General features: G+C 44.8%; 1 pseudogene; it reads right to left on the bottom strand.

The window, feature by feature from the left end:
• Positions 1-16,351, bottom strand: part of LOC117503805 — a 48,578-nt pseudogene that overhangs the window by 17,270 nt on the left and 14,957 nt on the right.

Genomic DNA, 16,351 nt, shown 5'->3' on the forward strand with positions numbered 1-16,351 from the left:
ATATCAAAGTGTCTCTGTCCTTACAAAGCTTTTTTAGATGCTTTGATCACTGGCAGCAGCATCAGAAGAGCCTCATGTGAAGCAGAGTATTTCTTCAGGTCAAACACATCCAGATGTTGATCTGATGACAGTAAGATGAAGATCAGAGCTGATAAATGAGAAGGAGACAGACGTTCTACAGAGAGACGTCCTGAGCTCAGGAACTGTTGGATCTGATCCACTAGAGAACGATCCTTCAGTTCATTCAGACAGTGGATCAGGTTGATGCTTCTCTCTGCAGACAGATTCTCATTGAGCTTCTTCTTGATGTACTCGACTGTTTTCTGATTGGTCTCTGAGATTCTGTCTGTCTGTGTCATCAGGCCTCGTAGGAGAGTCTGATTGTTCTGCAGGGAAAGACCCAGAAGGAAGCGCAAGAACAAGTCCAGGTGTCCATTTGGACTCTTTAAGGCCTCGTCCACAGCACTCTGATGGAGACGTGTTAGTTCAGATTTAAATATTTTAGTCCACCAGGATATTGTTTGTTCTTTTGACAGCAGATTGACTCCAGACTGGTTGAAGGTCAGATGGACATAAAGAGCAGCCAGAAACTCCTGAACACTCAGATGGATGAAGCAGAAGACCTTGTCCTGGTAGAGTCCTCTCTCCTCTTTAAAGATCTGTGTGAAGACTCCTGAGTACACTGAGGCTGCTCTGATATTGATGCCACACTCTGTTAGGTCCTCTTCATAGAAGATCAGGTTCCCTTTCTGCAGCTGCTCAAAAGCCAGTTTTCCCAGAGACACAATCATTTTCCTGTTCTCTGGATTCCACAGTGGATCTGTCTCAGCTCCTCCATCATACTTGACCTTCTTCACTTTGGACTGAACCACCAGGAAGTAGATGTACATCTCAGTCAGGGTCTCTGGCAGCTCTGGTGTGTCTCTGGAGTCCAATACGTCCTCCAGAACTGTAGCAGTGATCCAGCAGAAGACTGGGATGTGACACATGATGTGGAGGCTTCGTGATGTCTTCATGTGGGAGATGATTCTTCTGGACTGCTCCTCATCTCTGAACCTCTTCCTGAAGTAGTCCTCCTTCTGAGGGTCAGTGAAGCCTCTGACCTCTGTCACCATGTCCACACACTCAGGAGGGATCTGATTGGCTGCTGCAGGTCGTGTGGTGATCCAGAGGCGAGCAGAGGGAAACAGGTTCCTCCTGATGAGGTTTGTCAGCAGAACATCCACTGAACTCGACTCCGTGACATCAGTCAGGATGACATTGCTGTGGAAGTCCAGCGGGAGGCGACACTCATCCAGACCATCCAAGATGATCAAGACCTGGAAGTGTTGGAAGCTGCAGATTCCTGCTTCTTTGATTTCAGGAAAGAAGTGATGAACAAGTTCCACCAAGCTGAACTTCTTCTCTTTCAGCACATTCAGCTCTCTGAAAGTGAATGGAAATTTGAAGTGGATGTCCTGGTTGGTTCGTCCTTCAGCCCAGTCCAGAGTCAACTTCTGTGTTAAGACTGTTTTCCCGATGCCGGCCACGCCCTTTGTCAGCACTGTTCTGATTGGTGGCTGTGTGTCAGCTGAGACTTTAAAGATGTCTTCACATGTGATTGTTCTTTGTTGTGTGTCTGTTTTCCTGGATGCTGCTTCAATCTGTCTGACCTCATGTTCCTCGTTGACCTCTGAAGCCCCGCCCTCTGTGATGTAGAGCTCTGTGTAGATCTCCTTCAGAAGAGTCGTCTTTCCTGCTTTAGAGATCCCCTCAAACACACGCTCAAACTTCTGCTTCATCTTAGATTGAATTTACGAGGACAAACTTCAGCACGAGTTCCTGAAAGAACAAACAGCACAGATCAGTTATTGAATGATGACATCACTTCCTGTTTTCCTGATAGAATTCACACATGAATATATTTCAAATGGACAAACATCACGTGTTATTTAGTGTCTGTGTTAAATGTGGACAGAAGTCCTCTTACTGCTCAGCAGACAGTCAGCCAGCTCATCATAATTCATTGACCTCATCAAGGTCACTGTGAGGTTCAAGAAAACCAGTCTGCTGCTCCTCTGCTCCTCATCCTCACTCTGACTCTCCAAGTATTCTGCATCATCTGTCAGGAGAACCTTCTGGATGCTCTTCAGCTCATTTTTAACAAACATCAACATGTTCTCCTCGAAATTCTGCAGCAGAATATAAACATGGACGAAGAAACTCATCACTTTTTTACAAGTGTGGATTTTGTCTCCACATCATACTATGTTTTATTCTGTGAGTTTCTCTCGATTTTGTTCCTATTATCCATTTCAGTTAAAAACAGACTGAAAAGTGAAATCCTTTAAATCATTTTTATGAAAGAACATCAGAATTTATCAAAATCAAGCACAAATAATTCAAATCATCACTTTCAACAACAGTAAACCCATGAATGATGTACTCAAGAATATAAATGAGAGAATAAACATCATCAAACTGTTTATTTCTGCAGCATGAAGACATTATGAACAAACTGTCCAATGATAATATCTGATTGAAGTCAACAGACCAGAAACATGTGGTTCAGGTGTGTTTGATGCTGCTGAGCAGATTGAACCCTGAGAACCTCTGAGCTCTGCTGCTTCACTCTGTGGACCAATCAGAAACAGTTTACTCACATTATGTCTGAACACAAACAGCTTCAAGTTCACATCAACCTGCATCATTATTCAGAACACTCAAAGTGGTTTTTATGGTTGTCTTCTTGGTCCTGCTGATCCCACTGAGAGTCAAACAGGTGCACTGATTGTCCGTCCACACAGGACCAAAACACTGACTTTCTGGATTTATTGTTGGAAAAGATGAATGAATTTTCCAGGCAACAATTCCCTTCCACAGGGTTGGCAGGACGGCCCACCGTGCCAAAAATAGTGAGCGCTCCTCCATCAACATGGCAAAATTAAAAGCTTTTGCTTTGTGCTTTTAGCTTGAAAATACAGATTAATCAACTGTGTTTCTCATGTTTGTACTCAGGATGGTATCATTAAGATTTTCATGAAACTAATACTCATAGCAGTACAGTTTACATTGATGTATATATTTTTTTTTTTATTTTGACATGCTGAATTCAAATTGACAATAGAAATGGGTGATTGGCTACTTACACGTGCAAAAGAGAGAGAGTTAGGGTTAGGTGCTCAGAATAGAGGATAATATGAGGACTCCAATCAGTACTTCTAATGCGGCCTATTAAACATGGGGTTAAAATCGCGAAAAGAATGTCTCAAAATTACGTCGCAGAGGAAAGCGATGAATGCGTGTAACCGGTGATCCACAAATGCTGAAACTCAATTCACAAATACAATTTCCAGTTTTACAAATGTATTTATTTATTTATTTATTTTTTTTTACAAATTAAGTTTTATATTTCCAATACAACATTATTTGCAAAAAACAATTTACAAGTTACAAATATGAAATTTGCATTTGTGGATATCTGAACACATTTGCAAATCAATGATTATTTGTAGATCACCCTGTGTACATTTACAAATATTAATGAGACAATTTTAATCCCATATAAACATGAATGTCCCTTCATGGACAGCGACATGATGCCTCCTAACCGGGCAAAATATTGATGAAGTGCCCGGATGTTACTGCTTTTCAATGTGGATACACAAGTGAACACACACGGAAAAAAGCTCGCAAAATAATGTTAAAATATCATTCTGACCTGATATCCAACCAGTAAAATAATTTTACATTAAATTATGTAAGTAAAGTATTAAACTTGCTCTGACACACACATTCCCAAATATTAGTGTTGAAAGCTACACGGATCCGATCTGTTCCAGCTGAAATAAATCAGCAGCTCAGCTGAGCTGAGACGTCCTGCTCAACTCATCAATCCATTACTATATATACACACACATATTGATCTAAAATAAATTATTAACTTTGACAGGATTCCAAAAAGTTCTCCACCACGTGACGTAAATCTTCCACACAATCCAGACGGGCACAAAGAGTACATTAATTAATTCCACATGGTCCACATTAATTAAATCCATTTTTGTATAGTACTGAATAATTTCAGCTTTGAATTCAATTCCATTCAAGGTGGTTTAAATTCTCAGATTTCATACTCAGGCATGATGTTTTACACCAGTTTATTGCCCAGAAATCATGGAAAAAGTAACAAGAATATCAAAAATTAATTATAGAAGGAAATGTCTCCCTTCTTCCTCTGTTTGTGGCTTTACCAACATGTGCAGCTTTCCAGCATTTTGCACCTGTTTCTTGATGAGACTCTCTGAGCGTCAGTGTGCGCTGCCGCCTGAGTTGCCCTGATGTAAAATGGTGACCACGCCTCCTCACCGGGACACTTCTCAGTGTGACTGCAGACTCTAGTACTCATATTAACCTCTGTGGTGCTCAGTTACAGACTGAACCCAGACATGCAGGTGTTCTGTCCAGATGTGCGGGTTTGTCGATTTATGTGTCCCAACGCATAAATTGCCAGTTCCGCGTCCCGACAATATTGTGCTCTAAATACAGCATGCACACACAAATTTGAAATTTTTAAATTAGAAAGACACTTATCGCTGTTTATGTTTTCATGTAATGACAATAGAATGACACAAAAATGTGTGTTTCCTTCAGTGGGGTAGTTTAACTCCACATGTGAATGTTCTGTCGAGTTGAGTGGTTGAGTTGTGCGTCCTGACAATGTTGCGCTAAAAATATAGCGTGCACATGCAAATTTTAAGTTTTAAAAGTTGAAAAGACACATATTGCTCTTGTATTTTCATTCCTTGGTCGCTCGGTTCGAGGAGTTCAACACGATAAAGAGAGGGACCGTTAACCCGACGGGGGGAAGTGTGGACGGGGGAGGTGTGAAAGTCTGGGTAGAGAGAACTGTGCATGGGTGCACATGCACAGTTGCATGGAGGGCTGGCTTCTCAATAGGAATGACATCTTGTTGGGACACAGACAGAAACTGCACAGGATGTAAATGGAGAACAAAGGTGATTTATTTGATCAAAACACAGGAGTCCAGTCCAAACAAACAGAGGGAGTTCAAAGGCAACAACAGGAGTTAACATGTAACACAAACCAAAAAACAGGTAAACAACTGGGGTAAAACCGTTGATTTCTATTTAATCCGCTAGATGGTGGATGCAGCCTGTGAGCTGTTGCCAGCAGCTGCCATCTTGCTTAGAGTTATTCTACATCATCAGCCATTAGATTAAATAGAAATATGATGATGCGCTGACTTAAACCTGGGACAAAGTGATCTGACAATGCTTTTCTTCTGCAGCATTTGGGTACAGCAACAAGCTGACAAATGATTGTCATCTGGTTAACTAAAGGTTAAATAGGTCATTTCTCATTCTATCCTCCTTCATAGACTGGCAGCTCTTGGTTTATCATGCACTAGAGAGAAAACTGACCCACCTTTCGTCAAAAAAAGTGACAGCTGCCAATCAAAATCGGCCACGTCACTAAGCCCCGCCCCCTCTATGACGTCATAGCCAATCAGAATCGATGACGTCACTATGTCCCGCCCCTAAGCCCCTCCCCTAGTCCCGCCTCCAAGCCCCGCCCCTTATGACGTCACAGCCAATCATACTCGATGACGTCATTATGCCCCGCCCCTAAGCCACGCCCCTGATCCCGCCTCCGAGCCCCCGCCCCTTATGACGTCACATCCAATCAGAGTCGATGACGTCAGTATGTCCCGCCCCTAAGCCCCGCCCCCAGCTCCTCCCCTAGTTCCGCCCCTGGCTCCTCCCCTAGCCCCACCCCAAGCTCCTACCCTAACCCCGGCCAAGCACCGCCTCCAAGCCATACCTCCCCTCCACCCAGGGTCTAATATTTTAATGTCATTTTATTTCATGAATTAAAGAATGATTAAAAATACCTAGATCTTTTTAATGTATTAAAGAATTAACTAATTCTGAAATAATTAAACATAAATCACTGTCTATTATTTAATGCCCCTTTAATATTTTTAATTCTTAAATTATTACGTTTCCTTTTCTGTTTTTTAATTCGTAAATTAAAGAAGGGGTACAAATAGCCGTCTCTCGGCTGTAAGTCTTTGCAGCAAGACGGTCAAATACCCACGCATAGAGCTGCTCGTGGAAACATGACCCCACGGCTGTAAAACCTGTTGCAGACGCTGTGTCTGTGTGTGTGCGTGTGTGTGTGTGCGTGTGTGTGTGTGTGTGTGTGTGTGCGTGTGTGTGTGTGTGTGTGTGTGTGTGTGTGTGTGTGTGTGTGTGGCGGGACACCCGCTGAGCGGAGATGCTGCCCCGAGGTGATGAACCCGAAGAACAATAAACAATGCTCCTTATCACTCACGCCAGATGATGTTTTCTTTTAAGATATTAGCCGATCGATCATGGGGCGCGGGACACCCGCTGAGCGGAGATGCTGCCCCGAGCCCGAACAATCAACAATGCTCCTTATCACTTACGCCAAACGGGGTTTTTAGAGCAAAAGGTAAGGAATTACGCCCCGCGGACGAAGAAGGGTTTAAAAATCCCCTTTCGACGATAGAGTGACATACAGCATTCACCATGGCGAGACGAACTCCGATCCTCCGCTACATCTGCGAGACCCCGGTTAACATCACCATGACAACAGAAGGCTCGCTTGCCCCAAAAAAAGCGAGAATGTACGTCAGCCGTCTGAGCCAGTCGATACCGGAGGAAGATCTGACGTACAGCCTGGAGGGGCACGAACGTTTAACTTACACGTTCGACCCGTATTATGCCCAAGTAAGTTTCTTCACTCTGGCCGAGGGTGAGACTGCCACTCGAGGAACCCCACGGGTGGCGCTTACTTCCGCCGATTGGGGTGTCTTCTCCGCGGCGGCGGGCTCGATGATTCGCGACACGGTCAACCCTGAACCTCCAGGAGATCGGACGCCGGAAAAGAAGAAAACACGCTTCCAACTCACCTGGCTCAGCGCCCAGGGGCCTCGCTATAGGGTGATATTCCAGCGTGGACCTCCTGACACTGTCTCTGAGGGTGAAATTAAGTTGGAGCGGGTTAGTGCCAGCGGCCACGTCAGAAGCGTCACAGCTGCGGCTGAGAGCTGGCATGAGATGTTCAACACCTGCAACGACAGGATTACGGGCCTCTTTACAAGGTGCCTGGCCTGGAGGGACGTTATCGAAGTCCGAAAAAACTTGGCCCCTCTTTTTACTTAAAAAAAATAAATAAAAAAATAAAATAAAAAAAATTAAAAAAACTCTGACGTAGCTCCTCCCCGCATGCACGGGGATTTCTATAAAAACCAGGGGACCACATCTCATTCAAGCATCGGACGACGAACCAGCATGAGCTCCTCAACCTCTCCCATTGCAGCGGCCGACGACATCGCTTGTGACTGCGCGCTCGACTGTGGAAGAGACCAGCCCTCTCTGAGCCAGGCTTCACGGACCCGCGGTGGGTACGAGAGCCCGTGGGGAGTTCAGCTCGAGGCGGTCTGGGGCGAGATCCATCCTTCTCACGCGCTTTCCAGCCCGGGAGGCGTGGGGTCTCTTCCCGCTGTCACGGAGGCCGCGAGTCCGCGGGAGGTACAAGACCTCGAGCCGGCTGAGAAATACGCCACATCTTTCGCATCTGACCGGCCTGACGGGTTCCTGTCAGAGGAATTCCTGAAAACAGTGAAAGTCGGCGTGGCACACTTACTTTTGGCTGTGATCAAAAGTTACAGACAAAAACTCTGTTACGGGTGTGAGATCGATCACCCCAGCCAGCGCCAGCACGAGTGCCTGGACCCGTTAAATGAATATTTCTTTACCGGACATTTTGAGAGATTAATGGTGAGACTCTGGAGACCGACCTTCATCCCGGCTGTGGTAAAGCTCCTAGCCCAGCGCTTCCTCAACCCATCGGCTGCGAGGGTTCAGGGGGCGGTAGAAAACATCCTCACTGAGCTGAAATACACTGATAATTTTGAAGCAAAGATCAACGAACTGTACACATGTTTCGGTGAAGACGCAGATCTCGACCTGGAGGGGATGGTAGCCGTCTATAACCCAGACGACTGAAGAAAAACCTGCTTTTTTTTGTTTGTTTTTTGTTTTTTTTTAAATATCATTATATTGTTTTACAGTCATGGGTAATTGTGTGATGATTCTCTTTCAAAGCTTGCGGGAAGTTTAGATTATACGTGGACTCTCGTATAAGCTGGAGCGGGTAGTCATTCGCAGGCTGGAGATCCCAGACGCACCGCCTTTATGCGCTATGGAGAGGGTCTTCGACGTTATCAGACGTCGCCCCGGGCCCGGAGTCTGGACAGATCATATCTACAGCGCGGCTCTCCATTCATCTGAAAAATCTCTGTACAACGTATTACTGAAAATCTCTGTTTTGACCACTGACGATTTTACACGGTGTAATACGATGCATCTGCTTACATTATACACTCTGTTTGTGGATGTGATAGCGTGCCGGGTGAAACAGATGGGGGTGTCCAGAGGGGAGATTGTTCCTACACTTTTACAGCTGAATACTGAAATAAACCGTAAATGCGGGGAGATGTATTACTGAGAGTTTTCCAGTTTTGTACGTGAACGTATACTTTTTTCCTTCACGTATGCTGTGTTTAATAAACATGAACAATTGTTTTTTCTCTGTGTGTGACTTTAATGAATGTAATAAAACACATATTCTAAACCTTATACAGCCTGTGTTCTTTCCTATAATATTGTTGAAAAAGGGTGAAATGTTTTTCATATTGCAAGACAGAGTCATACAAACGAGGTTTTGGTGGAAAAAAGGTGCTCGTATGAATTAATGAGGGGTTTTAACACGGTCTCATTAAAAGCTCGAGGCTGCTCTGTGAGCGCTCTCCACGGTGCTGAATCAGAGTTCAATTTAACGTTTCCAAGAGCTCCTATTTAAAACGTATACTTTTTTCCTTCACGCATGTTGTGTTTAATAAACATGAACAATTGCTTTTTTCTCTGTGCGTGACTTTAATGAATGTAATAAAGCATATATTCTAAACCTTATACGGCCTGTGTTCTTTCCTATAATATTGTTGAAAAAGGGTGGAATGTTTTACAAATCAAATTTATATAGTGCCAAAACCACAACAAAACAGTTGCCTCAAGGTGCTTCATATTGCAAGACAGAGTCATACAAACGAGGTTTTGGTGGAAAAAAGGTGCTCGTATGAATTAATGAGGGGTTTTAACACGGTCTTATTAAAAGCTCGAGGCTGCTCTGTGAGCGCTCTCCGCGGTGCTGAATCAGAGTTCAATTTAAAACAAAAGACTAATATTTATGGTCGCTAAAACATATAAAATGCAAAAGGACTATCCCGGTTCATCATTCTGAAGAGATCCGTCTTAAAAGATGGGTGATGAGGGTTTAATGAAGGATGTATATATAGTCCGGTAAATCCGGGGAGTTTTGGAGGGCCGGAGCGTTTACGCAGGGCTCTGCATGATCAACACAGCTCTAAAATTCGTATGAAGCATATCAGAGATTTCCTGTCGGGGGAAGATGCATACACATTACACAAACCTGCCAGGACGCATTTTCCAAGAAATAGAGTATTTGTCACAAACCCGCTTAACCAATTTCAGGCGGATTTATGCGACATGCAGGGGTTATCAGATTTTAACGACGGGTACAAGTACCTGCTGACCGTTATCGATATCTTCTCAAAAAAAGCGTATGCCAGACCTCTGAAGTCAAAGCAAGGGCGCGAAGTCTCACAGGCCTTTGCCTCACTCTTAAAGCAGAGCGGGGTGCCTCTGAAGATGCAGACTGATGCCGGGAAAGAGTTTTTTAACAAACCGTTCAAGGATTTAATGAAAAAACACCGGATTCTACATTTTGCCACCGCAAGTGATCTGAAAGCCTCGGTTGTCGAGAGGTTTAATCGCACGCTAAAGACGAGAATGTGGAGATATTTTACTGCTAAAAACACGAGAAGATACATCGACGTCCTACCGTCTTTACTCACGGCTTATAACGAGAGTTATCATAAAAGCATTAAGATGAGGCCGAATGAGATTAATGATCGAAATGTCGATCAAGTGTTTCAAAATTTGTATGGGGCATCCACCCTACGCAGGAGGCCTGTGAAGTGTAAATATAAGGTCGGAGATATAGTCAGGGTCTCCAAGCTCAGGGGAGTTTTTGATAAAAAATATGAACAAAGTTTTACGGATGAAATGTTCACGGTGTCAGAATGTATACAACGTACGCCGCCCGTTTATAAATTGAAAGATTATGACGGTGAGATCATTGAAGGCTCATTCTATGAACCGGAATTGCAGAAGGTTAAAATAGCAAAAGACAGACCGTATCAGGTTCAAGAAATTATTCGTGAACGTTTACCAAGGGAAAGAAATTTGTATTTGTCAGATGGAAAAATTGGCCCGAGAAATTTAACTCCTGGGTTCCCGCGGACCAGCTGATGGCCGTATAAATATGAGAACTTCCATCTTCAACCGACATATGAGAAATGGATCGGGATCTGAAACACGGATTTTATATGACTCTGCCTTCAAACGCCAGCCTAAAAGTATTCCCGGACAACACAATTTCATGCTACCAGGTGGACTTGGCTCGACACCTGGATCTAGAGGGTGACTGGGATGTGGCGCTGACGGAAATTTGTTATCCGCACACCTGGTTAAATATCCCGGAAAAGCCTTCCTGTACGTTCCAGGTGATGAAAATTACGGGCAAGAACAAACTCACCGTTCACTCGCGATATTTTGACACGGGATATTATGATAACTTTGAGGTTATTGCAGGGCTGATAAACCCTCGTTTGAAGACTATAGATCCGAATCTGACTTTAAAATATGACGATATCCAGAAAAAGTTTCTGTGGGAAGGAGACGGTACCAGCCAGGTATATTTTGAAGCCCCGACGGCGTACATGCTGGGGATGCACCCTAATCAATGGCTGAGATGCGGACCCGGGGTCACGAGCTGTCCCCGCTACCCCGATATAAAAGCAGGGATGTATCACCTGTTCTGTTATACAGACGTTGTACAGCCTCAGGCGGTGGGTGACGCTTTTGCTCCTCTCCTCCGAGCGTTCGAAATTGGAGGTCGTTTCGGGGAAATAATTACAAAGAAATTCAACCCCGCTTATTACATCCCGGTCTCCAAAAGACATATTGAGACAATACGCATCGAAATCAAAAGCGATCAAGATCAAACGGTGGATTTCAGATACGGTAAAGTGGTTGTGACATTACATTTTAAACCGGCGGGATAAAAAAAAATGGCTGGGGCAGCGCACAAAGCCGACATTTATAGATTTGTGCCTTACTATGAAAATCAAGTCGGGAATGGCCTTCACGGCTTCCACGCGCTCCTGTTATGTACGGGCGCGGGCTCGGGAACATATTTTCGAAACTGTTCAAATTTGTGTCGCCGCTGATTAAACAAGGATACACGATCGCCAAACCTCACCTGAAAAACGCAGCCCGAAGCATCGCTTCCGACGTAGTGAGCCGCGTTGTTGAGAGGGCCGGACGGAGTCAGGAGCCCGAGCAGCAGCGGGGGTCCGGGATCATGGTGCTCTCAAGAAGGCCCCGGAAACGCCCCCCGGGGAAACGGGTCAAAACAGTTAAAAAGCGAAAGACCCCCGGAAAAAGCAGAACAGTTCGAAGGAAGCATAAGAAGAGGAGGTTGTCCGGGGATATTTTCTCTTAAACAATGTCTCTTTTGCAAAATAATTCCCCCGAATGCACCATGAGCGAATTGGATTTATTCGCCGTCCCCGGGACCCAGCTGTCCATCGAGCAAAGCCAATACGTTGAAGTCAGCCCGTTATCAGCCCTGACGGACATGGGCCTATCGAGTTTTTTATCCCCGGAGACGGTGAGAGGTATTTAGACCTCAATAATACGCTGCTTTATCTGCGAATGAAAATTACAAACGCCGACGGGACTGACCTGGCTAATGACGCCCGCGTGGGCGTCATAAATTATCCTCTCAATACGATTTTCTCACAAGTCGACGTGACTCTGGGTGACCGGCTGATTTCCCAGTCCAGCGCGACGCACCCGTACAGGGCAATGATTGAGACGCTGCTGAACTTTTCCCCCGCTTCATTGAAATCGCAGTTCACGGGCGGTTTGTTTTACAAGGACACCCCGGGTCAGCACAATTCGACCGCTGTGGATGACGCGGGCCCGAATAAAGGCCTCGTGAGCAGAGCGCGCTTTAGCGCCGAATCGCGTGAATTTCAAGTTCAGGGTCCGCTGCACGCGGACATATTTTTCTGCGAGAGGCTTCTTCTGAATAACATTGATCTAAGAGTTAAATTAATTCGAGCCAGCGATGCTTTCTGCCTGATGGGGCTGGCGGCCTCCACTTTCAAGCTGAAAATTCTGGGCGCGTCCCTATTCGTTAAGAAAGTCACCGTATCCCCTGCAGTGAGATTGGGCCACTCCGCGGCTCTCATGAAAGGGAACGCTGTGTACCCGTTATCACGAATCAACGTTAAGACTTACGTGATCCCCAGCCATTCCAGGATATGCAACCAGGAGAACCTGTTTTTAGGAACCATGCCCAAATATGTGGTTCTGGGTATGGTGAATCACAATGCATTCAGTGGGAGAAGAGATCTGTCCCCGTTTGAATTTGCACACTATGACCTGGAGTACCTCGCACTCAGTCAAAACGGGAGACAGCTGCCGGCTAAAGCTTTCCAGCCTGAATTTAACAACGAACTCTCTGTCAGGGAGTTTTACAATCTCTACACCGCGACCGGACGACACCTCAAAGACCAGCCTCTCTGTATAGACCGGGAGGATTTTGCGCGCGGCTACGCGCTGTACGTCTTCAATTTAAACCCGGAGGAGGACAGCGGCGCTCTGAGCCCCGTCTCCACAGGCACCCTGCGACTTGAAATGAGATTCAGAGTCGCGACTCCGCATACCACCACGCTGATAGTGTACGCGTGTTATGATTCTCTCCTGGAGATTAATTCCAAGCGACAGGTCCTTGTGGATTTTTACTGATGAACACCCTGGAATTGGACGCTGTTATGAGGGGCTTAATAGGAGACCTGTTTGCCGGTGTTTTTGCGTCTGACGAGTTATTCCGGATCAAGCCGGGCCCTCCCGTATATTTCATTGTAAACACCCACCCTAGACATTTACCGGGAGAACACTGGTTAGCGCTCACCGTTGAAAAAAATGGTCGAGCCACATTTTTTGACTCGTTCGGCCTCAGCCCTGACTTTGATTACTACCCTAAAAGCATCCTGCAATATCTGGAGAATCTCCCAGATGTTAAAAACATTCTGTATCACAACAAGCAGCTTCAGCACGAGTTATCCGACGTATGCGGACAACACTGCGTGTATTATCTGTATAACAGAGCCAGTGGGAAGTCGTACCGGGACGTGGTGTCTTTATACTCCGAAAATACTATCGCAAACGATGATTTGGTTTCTGATTTTGTGAAAAGATATCGTTATTGCCTTAAGAAAAGCTGCAATACCTCCTGTAACCAGCTAGCAGGGCCTCTGCATGAGTTTAAATATTGTCACGGCTTGTGTTAACCGGCGTTCCTATTTTTTTATGTTTTTCCGTGTGAAAATGTAACCCCCGTCTTAGAACGCTCTCCCGATCATACCTTTAAAGTTTTATTGCGTTCGGAAAATTTAAACCCCCGTTTTTAAAACGTAGAAAGAAGCCTTGACCTTTGACCTTTGATTTTTGTATGTGTTTTTTTCGCCTGAAAACGGGGTGGATGTGTGAGAGCGGCCTTCCGATCATACCTTTAAAGTTTTAACGCGTTTGCTAATGTAAACCCCCGTTTTTAAACGTAGAAAGAAGCTTTGACCTTTGACCTTTGATTTTTTTTTATGTGTTTTTTTTTGCCTGAAAACGGGGTGGATGTGTGAGAGCGGCCTTCCGATCATACCTTTAAAGTTTTAACGCGTTTGCATAATGTAAACCTCCGTTTTTAAACGTAGAAAGAAGCTTTGACCTTTGACCTTTGATTTTTTGTATGTGTTTTTTTTTCGCCTGAAAACGGGGTGGATGTGTGAGAGCGGCCTTCCGAACATACCTTTAAAGTTTTAACGCGTTTGCATAATGTAAACCCCCGTTTTTAAACGTAGAAAGAAGCTTTGACCTTTGACCTTTGATTTTTTTTATGTGTTTTTTTTCGCCTGAAAACGGGGTGGATGTGTGAGAGCGGCCTTCCGAACATACCTTTAAAGTTTTATCGCGTTTGCACGCTTTAAAACATTGTTATTAAGTACAGAAAGAAGTGTTAATCTTTGATCCTAAATTTTTTTTATGTTTTTTTTTGCCTGAAAACGGGGTGGATGTGTGAGAGCGGCCTTCCGATCATACCTTTAAAGTTTTATCGCGTTTGCATGTTGTAAACCCCCGTTTTTTAAACGTAGAAAGAAGCTTTGACCTTTGACCTTTGATTTTTTTTATGTTTTTTGTGAAAAATGTTCCGAATGTGTAGAAAATGCACCCCCGATCATACCTTTAATGTTTTTGCATCATTGTTATTAAGTAGAGAAGTGTTGAAAGTTGTTTTTTAAACCGTATACCGAATAAAAGTGATGAAGGCCGGAGATGAGTTTCAGTCTGTGTTTTATTAGTAACAATATACAAAAACGTGACTGACTGCGATGTATTTTAAAGAATCTTGATCATAATATCCAGTCAGTTTTTAATTCGATACCCTCCTTTTATGGTGAGAAACCTTCCCAGCGTTGGAAGTCTTTTTTTTTCTTAAGTTTCTTCCTGGCCGGCGAATCGGTTAAAAGAAGGGATTCATCCGGCGAGCTGCTCCGGCCTTTTTTAAGCTTCTGAAGCTGCTCGCGGGCTTGCGGGTTTGATACGCACGCCACCGGGATGTTCCGCTCCTGTAAAATATTGAGGAACTTCACCCAGCCTGTAGGAGGGCTCGATTTCTTGAACGAGGATCCGAGATGTTTCATAAGATCTATGGCGTGAGACCCCCTCACGACTTTCCCCTTGTAAATAAATTCCCCCGACGGACTCCAGCGCGTATCACCCTTCGATAATTTCCTCATAATATATTCAGCGTTTCTACGCTCTCTGGAGGGGATATTCTTCAGGACCTCTGTGACAGTCTCATCCTCCTCCTCCTCCTCCTCCACCCCCTCCTCCTCAGGTTGCTTAGCGACGCGAGTCTCTTGCGGGGGTGAAACGCGTGATTCGAGTTCCCCCTGCTTGATCAGGGTTAAATAGCGCTGCAGCAGAGCCTCATACTTTTTAATTTTTTCATAAGGAGAGTGAGTACGTTCTTCCAGTATACCTCGCATTCGCGAGTCTAAATCATTTTCCGCCGTTTGTCTGATGTTATTTCCGCTCGGCGGAACGGAATGACTGAGTTGAAGCATCTGCTGTGGAGTGAGTAAAAACATCTTTTGCGCCGCTTTGAACGCCATTATCCTCTGGGTACTATTAGACTCATTATAACGGGCAGGGCCGCGGCGAGCAGAGGCAGGAGAAAGCCGCCCGTCTGAATCAGCGCTCCCCGCTTCTTTTTATAACTGGTTTTTCTGTCGGCCAGAAGACGTAAAACTCTTTTTCGTTTTTTCAAGGCCCGGAATTGAGAGTCGCTCAAGGCGATATTCCCCTTTAATATATTCAAAGCGATCTCGGATAAAGTTTTCAGAAGCTCCGGCCTGCAGGTCTTCAGGCTGTGGTGACGCTCCCTCGCCCCGGCTCTGATTAGCGCTTTAAGAGCGGGGGCGTTCCTTTTTAAAAGAGAGCTCATATCCGTTTATCTTTCTGTAAATAAACTGTGGGCCACTCGTGCGGGAGTAATCCCGATCTCAGTCTGAACTGATCTGGACACTCCTGCGTGCAATCCAGTAATAAATACCCGTAAGGTACGCTCGTAGCATCATCAAGTGCCTCCAAAAAAAATTGTTTTCTGCCGGGAAACATTTGCTGAGCCAGAATGTTCATCTGTAACTTGTCTCTGGGATTTTTAAACAGCACCATATAATTACAATTCAAACTGATGGTTCGACTGTATTTCCCTTTATGAAACACGTTCTGTGTGATCATGATGACGCTCATATTCCGGTGATGTCTGTACTGGGTGAAAATTCTTACAACTTCAGGATGATCCGTTGCTTGAAAGATGAGATCGTCCAAAATAACCAGATGGCTCTGACCTTCAGGGAAAAGGCTGTCGTCCAGAAATGAGTCAGGGAGTCCTCTTACAAATTTAATATTTTTATTCTTCAGTTCAGACTACAGAGGTTGTTCAGACGTATACAGCCATACAATGTTGTCAGGCACATATCTCATAGCGTGGCTACAATTTTCCAGCAATGTTTTCACAAACACAGTCTTTCCCGAACCACTCGGTCCAACGA

Source organism: Thalassophryne amazonica, chromosome 22 (genome assembly GCF_902500255.1).
Source record: "Thalassophryne amazonica chromosome 22, fThaAma1.1, whole genome shotgun sequence".
In the NCBI taxonomy this organism is placed as follows: Eukaryota; Metazoa; Chordata; class Actinopteri; order Batrachoidiformes; family Batrachoididae; genus Thalassophryne; species Thalassophryne amazonica.